At 48.9% G+C, this 10,125-nt stretch overlaps 1 non-coding gene across 1 annotated transcript; it reads right to left on the bottom strand.

The window, feature by feature from the left end:
• Positions 1–6,286: 6,286 nt before the first annotated feature.
• On the bottom strand, positions 6,287–6,358 carry TRNAW-CCA (transfer RNA tryptophan (anticodon CCA)). Its single transcript has one exon. It is a non-coding gene; the product is annotated as a tRNA-Trp (tRNA).
• Between the last annotated feature and the right edge of the window lie 3,767 nt (positions 6,359–10,125).

The following is a 10,125-nucleotide window of genomic DNA, read 5'->3' on the forward strand; positions in this document are numbered from 1 at the left end:
AACCAGGGAAAGCCATGTGCGACAATGCTGCAAACCTGGGTGCGGCCCTTCGCCGGGGCAATGTCACACACCTGCCTTGTATGGCTCACGTGTTGAACCTGGTTGTCCAGCAATTTTTAGCCCACTATCCCAGACTAGATGGCCTTCTGCAGAGGGCACGGTGGCTGTGTGCTCACTTCCGCCGTTCGTATCCCGCAGCTCAGAGACTTACATCTCTACAGAAATCGTTGGGCCTGCCACTTCACCGGCTAAAATGCGATGTGCCTACCCGGTGGAATTCAACTCTGCACATGTTGCAGCGACTGTGGCAGCACCGACAAGCCCTGGTGCAATACGTTCTGACGTATAGCCTGGGCCAACGAGATTCAGAGGTGGGGCAAATCACGCTGGAGGAGTGGTCTCAGATCAGGGACCTATGCACCCTTCTGCACAGTTTTGAAATGGCGACGAAGATGTTTAGTGCTGACGATGCCATTATCAGAATGACTATTCCGGTGATTTACATGCTGGAGCACATGTTAAACAGAATTCGGAGTCAGGTGGTGGCACAAGAGGAGGTGGAGGAAGTAGAGGAGGAGGAGTTGTATGCGGAAGGGCTAACATCTGCAAGGTCCAGACGGTCGGCAGCACCAAGGCGGCAGGCATGTGAGGGTGGGGGAGATGGTTCTACCAGGGCGCATGGTAGCAGCCAAACTAGTGAGGAAGGTGCAGGAGCCCAGGAAGAAGTGGAGGACGAACTGATGGAAGACTCATCAGATGAGGGAGACCTTGATCACATTTCTGTTGTGCGAGGTTGGGGGGAGAGGACAGAGGAAGGAACCATGATTGTTACCTCGCCACCAACACAACAGGGACTTGGTGCTCCTGGATGCGCAACACACATGAGTGCCTTCTTGCTGCACTACCTGCAACATGACCCTCGAATTGTGAGAATTAGAAATAATCCTGACTACTGGGTTGCCACACTGTTAGATCCCCGGTACAAAAGTAAATTTGCAGAAATTATTCCTGCCATAGAAAGGGATGCACGCATGCAGGAGTATCAGCAGAGACTGTTGCAGAATCTTACATGTGCTTTTCCACAAAATACCAGTAGTGCACGTAGTGAATCTCACAGTTCCAACTTGCCAACCGTGGGACCGTCAAGTGTTCAGCACTCAAACCGTAACAGAACCACAGTATCTGCTGGTAACATCAATTTTGCGGAATCATTTCACCACTTTTTTAGCCCATCCTTTGCAAGGCCACAGGAGACAAGAAGTCTGACACATAGTCAACGCCTAGAGACGATGGTACAGGAGTATCTCCAAGTAAACATTGAAGCCACGACTGTGTCACTGGACCCTTGCTCTTTTTGGGCTTCCAATCTGGATAAATGGCCGGAGCTAGCCACTTACGCCTTGGAGATCTTGTCATGCCCCGCAGCCAGCGTTCTGTCTGAACGTGTGTTCAGCGCTGCTGGTGGTGTGCTGACAGATAAGCGCACGCGGCTCTTCACTGATAATGTAGACAGACTCACGTTCATAAAGATGAACAAATCATGGATCCGAAACGTCTTTTCTACCCTTGTGTCATCCTGGGGAGAGCAAAAGCTTGATGATTGGTTAAAATCACCCTACCAACCGTTTTAAGCTTTCAAATTACTAATCATGTTTATCTGTAACTTGACTTTAAAATAATTTGGGCTTTGTAGCAGTGTGCAGCACTGATCCTATTAGGCCATCTATAATAAGCTCCACCAGATTTAAAATTAAAAATAATTTTTAGCTGCATCTAGCCCGGAAAATAATTTTGGGGCTCCGAGATGCACAAGACACATAAGTGCCTTCTTGCTGCACTACCTGCAGCATGACCCTCATATTGTCAGAATTCGAAGTAATCATGACTACTGGGTTGCCACACTCTTAGATCCCCCAAACTTTTCGATCAACCTTTTCATTTTAATAAAGACCAAAAAAATGGTCATTTTTGAAATTATAAGCATTAGCAGGTTGTTAGAAACTGAAATCAAACAGTTTTCAACTCAAAACTTTATTGTAGGTGATGTTACATTTTCACATAGGACCCCTTGTTCGAAAGGAGCTTCTGAACTCTCTCGTCCATTGAATTTGTCAGGTTTTGGATGGTTTCTGCTTCAATTGTTTTGCATGAGGACAGAATACCCTCCCAGAGCTGTTGCTTAGATGTGAACTGCCTCCCGCCATCATAGACACTCCTTTTAATGATGCTCCAAAGGTTCTGAATGGGGTAGAGGTCAGGGGAGCATGGGGGTCACACCATAAGTTTGTCCCCTTTTATGCCCATATCAGCCAGAGATGCAGATGTTTTATGTGCAGCATGAGATGGTGCATTATCATGCAGAAAAATGATCTTGCTGTGAAATACACGGTTCTTCTTCTTGAACCATGGCAGGAAGTGCTGTTTGAGAAAATCCACATACATTATGGAGTTCATCTTTAGCGCCTTCAGGCATCCTAAAGGGGCCGACAATCTCTCTCCCCATGATTCCAGCCCAAAACATTACTCCACCTCCTCCTTGTTGGCGCTGTAGCCGTGTTTGCGTGGGGTGTCCATCAACCAGCCATCCTCCACTCCATCCATCTTGACCATCGAGCGCTGCACGGCACTCATCCGTGAACAAAACAGTTTTGAAATCAGTCTTCATGTAATGTTTGGCCCACTGGAGCCGTTTATGCTTGTGTGAAGTGGATAGAGGAGGTCGACAGGATGGCGTATGCACAGCTGCAAACCTCTGAAGGACCCTGCATCTTGTTGTTCGGGGGACGTTGGAGGCACCAGCAGCTTCAAAAACTTGTCTGCTGCTATGACAAGGCTTTCTTGCCGCTGCTCTTTTAACCTGACGTAATTGCCTGTAGGAAAGAGTCCTCAATTTGCCCTTATCAGCACGCACACGTGTGTACTGTGAATCAGCTACATACTTCTTGATTGCCAAGACACTTCATCCTGATCATCGCACAATGTTGATTGTAGTCATGCCTTGACCTAAACACTCCACAATTTGTTGCTTCTCAGCAGCCGACACATCCTTTTCTTTCCCATTTTGGCAGAAAATGTAGGCTGCTTAATAATGTGAGAGAGCCTTCTTAAGTAGTCTTGCCTTTCATTGGACACACCTGCCAAACTAATTAGCACAGGTGTCTGCAATTGCTTACAGTGATATAAAGAGCCCTGACACACATCACCATCAATGAGTTTAACTGACAAACAAACAAATTCTTCCCTTATCACTCCTAAACACTTTTTGCATAATAATTTGGAACGCAGTGTACATGTGCTTTTCCACAAAACACCAGTGGTTCACGTAGTGAATATTACAGTTCTAACTTGCCAACCGTGGTCTGTATGGAATTGTTCAATAAAGGGCCCAAAATTAAGATAACATAGATGGGAGAGGTCTCTATGAATAGGAATTCCTAAGTATTTGATACCCTGTGAGGGCCAGGCAAAGGGAAAGTTGGACTGGATGGAATCCTATATGGATTTGGGGAGGGAGACATCGAGGGCCTCAGACTTCGCTGCATTGATTTTAAAATTTTACCATGTAACATAGTGATCTATTTCAGCCATAACAGCAGGGATGGATATATGTGATTGAGTGATATATACTAGGACATCATCAGCAAATAGAGAGCACTTGTACTCGGTGCCTCCCACGTCAATCCACCTAATATTGGGGTTATGGCGAATTGATGAGAGCAGGTGCTCCGTCACTAGGATGTATAAGAGAGGGGACAAAGGACATTCCTGCCTTGTCCCATTAGTGATTGTGAAAGTGATGAAAATGTTCTGACGCACCCCCTGGGCCTTGGGACACCCGGAGCCGGACCCTTTTTGGTGGATGCTGGTGGTTGTAGTCTTCGTGGCGGCGACCCGGTTCCGTGGCTCAGGGCGGTCAAACCAGTGGCGGAACTATTTTTGTGGTTTTGATGTTTAAATGTCCGACTACGCCACCCGTGGATTGCGGTCAGAGTGAACCGCCGCTACAGGGCAGACCGCTGAGGCTGGTGTTGTGGGTGCAGCAGAGCGTAGCATAACTCCCCACGGGAGGAGTATAGCCTCAGGGCAGTGTATGGGGAGGATGGGGGTGATGGTGCAGGGCAGCAGCAGTAACGACACGGAGTCAGTGATGCAGTCCAGGGCCTTTACTCACAGTTCTTATTATCCAGACCACGTCTGCAGGTAACGGCTGCCCACGTCGTACTGTGCTCACCAGGTGAGGGGCTCAGACAACTCCCAGATAACTTTGGAGCACTTCACAGGACCCCCTTTGTGTGTCCTTTGTCTGGCCTTTCTTACCAACTCTTCTGTCCGGCTGCTTCGGGCCTCCTCTTGGTAAACTTGGCGCCAGTTTCCCTGACCCTATGTGGTGCCTTCCTAGCGGGTGTAGCGAGGGGCTGCGCCACATAAAATGTCAGAGCCTCCGGTTTCTAGCTGAGGGTCGTTTCCTGCCTCCACTAGTTTGGGGACCGGTCTCCCCCTTTGGCCTGACCCCTCCACGCAGGTGGATTCGGGCGTGCGGTGGCGACTCGCCCGTCCGCACCCCTGGGATCCCTTCATTCCTCGTTCCTGGAGCCTTCTCCGCTCCTCTTCCTTCCTTCTCCCTCTTCCAGGCCTGGGCCTCTGTCACTAGGCCCGCCTCCGGAGCAGAGCTCATGCAGAGCCACTGCTCCCTGCCACTTCTGCTCAGACTTCTCTGCACTGAACTAAGATGGTGCCCACCTTTTATACTCCCTTCTCAATGCACCCAGGAACTGCTTCCTCCCTGCTCCTGCACTACAGGGTTCCCCTTCCTCAGTGTTCCCTCCCCCCACTCCAGCCAGGGACAGGGACTGTCGTGCCCATCTCAGGGGCATATTGGTCACCCTGCCCCACGGCAATGTGGTGTAATGTATGCAGGTGTCGGGTCCTGATCCACACTCCATCCTTACCTGAGAGTGAGATATCACACCTCTGGGTGAGGTGCAATACGTCTGTAGCAACCGAGCCCTCAGGGTGCTACAGTTCCATTTATCTTCAGCCTAGGTGACATATTGCGATACAGGGCCGTGATTTTGGCTATAAAAGGGTCCCCTAGACCCCTACCCCAAGCTTTTTAAGAGAATCATATATGGCGTGCCAGGAGACTCTATGGAATGCTTTCTCAGCATCCAACGAGAGTATCTAATTACAAATTTTTAACTGCATCTAGCCCAGGAAATACTTTGTGCCTAGTAGCAGTGTCTGCTAGTCAGCGGATTATCCCGGCTGTTAAGCAAGCTACACCACCTGTAGTTTAGACACTTAATTTTTTCAAAGGAAATGCTTCGGGACCATGGGATACTTAGTGAAGAACATCAGGAGGCACCCCAAAGCATAGGGGCTGGGACTGGCAGTAGGATGCCTTGCGGTGGACAGCCGAGCTCGATCCTTATAAAAGCTTTTTAACTGCAGCAGCTTTAGTGGACGCTACTGGAGCTGGAATTACCGCGGCTGCTGGAATGAGACTTGCCCTCCAATAGATCCTTGTAAATGGATTTAAAGTGTATTCATTCAAATTAGAGAGACAATTTAAATTAAAAAGCTTAGAGCTGCCTCCACCACTGGGGGGCTCGCTCGACCCACCAGCGGACAGGCACCAGTATTGGGAGAGGGGGGGGGCTGGCCATCAGGGTTCACCGCGGCTCTGGCACAAACCCGGCGACACGGAGGTGGCACGGGCAGGAGCGGACTGGCCGTGTCGGCTTCTCACTTTTTGGATTTTAGAAGGGCATGACATGCCTATATCTGTGTCTCCCCCTCCTTTTACTCCTCCACCTCTTTTATTTTCGCATGACTATATGTACTTGTCACTTTTCCATGTGTTAGTTATGTCTTCTGAGCAGTTTGACGGTGTTTGAAGGTGTTCGACGAACAGTTCGACGAACAGTTCGGCGAACACACGGGTGTTCGACGAACCGAACCGAACTCGAACACTACGGGGGTGGCTCATCACTAATTGGGAATGCAGGGTTTTCCTGTTTAAAATTTAGAATCTAGTTAAGAACCCTTTTTTCTTATGGATTCAAAGATGACAATGCTATGATCAAAGTGAAAGGAGATCCCGACGTGCCTTAAATATTCAATGTTTTGATTTTGTTCCCCGATGATTTTTCTCATCAAAGAATTGTTTGTAAGATATTAATCTATAACATTCAACTAAAAGACACTTTTTTAGACACTGTGCTGACAGATAGCAACACAGCTTTAGTTTAAATCCAGACATGGGTTAAATTATGAAAAAGTTTTTTGACCCCGACGTGATTTGAACACGCAACCTTCTGATCTGGAGTCAGACGCACTACCATTGTGCCACGAGGTCATATGAAAAGAAACTTTCCGCCCATAATATAACTCACTTAAAAAGTGCATGAAGAAATCGTGGCACACCTTCTCGAAATTTGCTACTTTTGCGTACAGACTGAAAAAGACATAAACAAGGACGAATGAACATCTTGATATTGGGAATGCAGGGATTTCCAGTTTAAAATTTAGAATCTAGTAATGAACACTTTTTTCTTATGGTTTCAAAGATGACAATGCTATGATCAAAGTGAAAAGAGATCCCGACGTGCCTTAAATATTCAATGTTTTGATTTTGTTCCCCGATGCTTTTTCTCATCAAAGAATTGTTTGTAAGATATTAATCTATAACATTCAACTAGAAGACACTTTTTTAGACACTGCGCTGACAGATAGCAACACAGGTTCAATTTTAATCCAGACATGGGTTAAGTAATGAAAAAGTTGCTTGACCCTGGCGTGATTTGAACACGCAACCTTTTGATCGGGAGTCAGTCGCGTCACTGTTGCACCACAAGATCATACGAAAAGAAGCTTTCCGCCCATAATTCACTTAAAAAGTGCATGAATAAATCGTGGCTAGTGTTGAGCCACCCCCTTAGTGTTCGAGTTCGGTTCGGTTCGTCGAACACCCGTGTGTTCGTCGAACTGTTCGTCGAACACTTCGAACACCGTTAAAACCAATGGCAGGCAAGCAAAAACACATAGAAACACATAGAAAACACCATCAAAGGTGTCCAAAAGCTGACAAACTGCTCAGAAGACACAACTAACACATGGAAAAGTGACAAGTACATATAGTCATGCGAAAAGAAAAGAGGTGGAGGAGTAAAAGGAGGGGGAGACACAGCTATAGGCATGTCATGCCCTTCTAAAATCCAAAAAGTGAGAAGCCGACACGGCCAGTCCGTTCCTGCCCGTGCCACCTCTGTGTCGCCGGGTTTGTGCCAAAGCCGCGGTGGACCCTGACGGCCAGCCCCCCTATCCCAATACTGGTGCCTGTCCGCCGGTGGGTCGAGGCCCCCTACGGTGTGGGGGGGAGAAACATTTGCAGAAGAAAGACCATCTTCCAGCCAAACTAAGATGTCGACTTCTTTTCGTGGACAATGTGATACGATCCCATTCTTACGGACACGCCCATCGCTACAAATTCTAGATGAGGCACAAAAACAGCAGGTGCTTCAAAAGATATAAAGTGCTCCTTCAAGTGGGCTCTCCATCACCTCAATTTCAACATCACAAATACTCCAGTCCTCAGACCTGTCACCCCAATCGCACTTGCTTCCTCACAGCTCCCAAGTCTCCAGCTGCCCGTCTGAGTATGGGGTAACACAGATGGTTGAGTCTTCTCAGCTGTTTACTCATACTATAGCCTGGGAAACGGAGGTCTGCTCCAGAGCTTCTGTTTATCCAGATGAGGAAATGATCTGATCTGATGCCCAGAATCTTTATAAGTCGGATCCAGGACCAGATGAAGAAGGTTCTGAGCATAATGTAGACCCTTGTTCCCAAACTGTGACTCCTGTTGGTGGAGACAATGATGAAGACGATGATGAGACTCAAATACCTGATTGGAGCGACAACTTGACTTTTCGGTCAGGGCAGGAAGAGGTTGGCTCTGAGGACGACGGGTGTGATAACAAACAGGGTGATGATGACGAGGTTGGAGATCCCACTTACTGTCAACCCACAGTCAGCCAGTCCATGAGGTCAGCAGAGGAGGTGGAGGAGGATGTGACTAGCCCTGGGGATGGGGATGACTCGGTACCCGGGAATTTGCCTGGCCTTGGGGATGTCGCGGTGGTCGGCTCCCTAGCCCGTACCCTGGGGTCTCTCTTTAAAAGGGTGGATAATTGTTAATTTTATAAGAGTTCATGACGCCACCTGTGGTATCTGGTGACAAGCACCAGCGCTGCAGCAGTCCACTGAGGCCGGTGATAAGGCAGCTCGATGGTATAGCTCCCCACAGGTGGAGCTAGGTCTCAGGGCAGCGTATGCAGGGGGAATGCAGGACAGGCGAGACCCAGCTGGGTCAGAGCAAGAACGGGAACGGACACGGTAGTCACTTCAGTACCTTTTACTGGTGGAAATTCAGGCACATCCCGAAGCACTGTAGGGTGAAGGGTGCATATCAGGATCCTCCCCAATGAGCGGGTGTAGGGCCTCCTGTTTCTTGTCTCTGCGTAGTAAGTTTCTGACCTGCCTGGAGCTAGGCCTAACTTTGTCTCTGTCCTGCGCTGGCTGACCTCTTGGTAGGGCCTTCTCTTGGAGTTCACGCTCCCAGTATGCGGGGCCTAATCGTCTCCTGGCTCTGTTACATATCAGCACCTTAGCGATCCTGGGACTTGTAGTTCTCCAGGGATTCCGGTTATGCCTTACTGGGTCATAGAGATACCGGTAAGCTCGGATCCTGTGTCCGGTAAATGCTTCGGGGTGAGCTGGTTAAGCTCCTCTGTCCCTTATGTACTAACTCGCCCCTCGCCTTCGGCCTACTCGGGCCCTCACTAGGCTATACACACTAACGGCAGCTTGCCGCGCTTCACTGATCTTACAGCACCGGCACACCTTAAGCTCTATCTGGGCTCCCTGAATCTAGCAAGCAGGAGCCTCGTGCTCCAATGCTGAACTATTAACTGCGTTCTCTAGACTAGACTGAGCTCCACTGCAGACTGACCTCTCTTAGGCTTCTCTACTGCAGGAACTCTTCAGAGGAACTGAACTGCCTAGCTCCACCTTCCCTATTTATATCCCTAACGGGCTCCCTCTGCTGGTCTGAGGTGGAAGGTGGAGATGTGTGAATGTTTATGGGGGCCTCTTGTGGAGGATTCCATGAATGCACTCTTCTAGGATCTGTGATACCAAGCACAGCGGGGCATCACAGATGCTATTGACGACGAGGTTAGGTTGCGCCTTCCTGAACAGAGACGGAGTACTGGAAGCACGTCAACAACTCCATCCTCAACTACAACTCTGCCTCTGACCACAAGTCGTAGTGGCTCTTCAGGTCACATGGGCTCTAAGCCTTGCATAGCCTGGGCATTTATTCAGATCGATAAGGATGACCCAACTCGTGTTATCTGTAATATTTGTCAGAAAAAGCAAAGTAGAGGCCAAAAAATACATAGTTTGAGTACTTCATGCATGTATCGTCACACGGATATGAAGCATAAGTTGCAGTGGGAAGCTCACTGTGCTACAATGCGGCCTAGCTGGCTGGGCCAACCACCGTCTGCCCCATCTTGTGCATCCGCAGCCTCTTCATCCTCTGTGACTGGGGGGACAGCAGTCACACATGTTTTTGGACGCAGACCTGCCACCTCTTTACCCGCAACAGCCAGTGTGATTGGCATGTCGTCAGTTCATTGGGAAGTGGAAACACCTGCTAGTGTTGAGCGCTCTCCGACATCGAGAGCACCACCTTTGGATCAAGGCAACCTAACATGTCCGCCTGCATCTTCCTCACAGACCGGCAGTTTGCCGGGGACACCCTACTCAACACCGTCTAAGCACAACAGCCAGCCCTCAGTCCCTCAGATGTGGAAAAGTAAAAGACGATTTCCTCCTAGCCATGAGAAAGCTAAGAGGTTGAATTTCACCATCTGCAAGCTGTTGGCTACAGAAATGCTGCCTTTCCACCTGGAGGACACAGAGGATTTTCAAGACCTTATGTCCGTCACAGTGCCCCAGTACCAGGTGCCCAGTCGGCACTACTTCTCAAAGAAAAGTGTGCCTGCGCTCCACTAGCATGTCGCACACAACATCACCGCTTCTTTGAGAAACTCTGTG

This window comes from Phyllobates terribilis, unplaced genomic scaffold (assembly GCF_046119375.1).
Source record: "Phyllobates terribilis strain yellow unplaced genomic scaffold, ASM4611937v1 Scaffold_11__3_contigs__length_659146591, whole genome shotgun sequence".
Lineage (NCBI taxonomy): Eukaryota > Metazoa > Chordata > Amphibia > Anura > Dendrobatidae > Phyllobates > Phyllobates terribilis.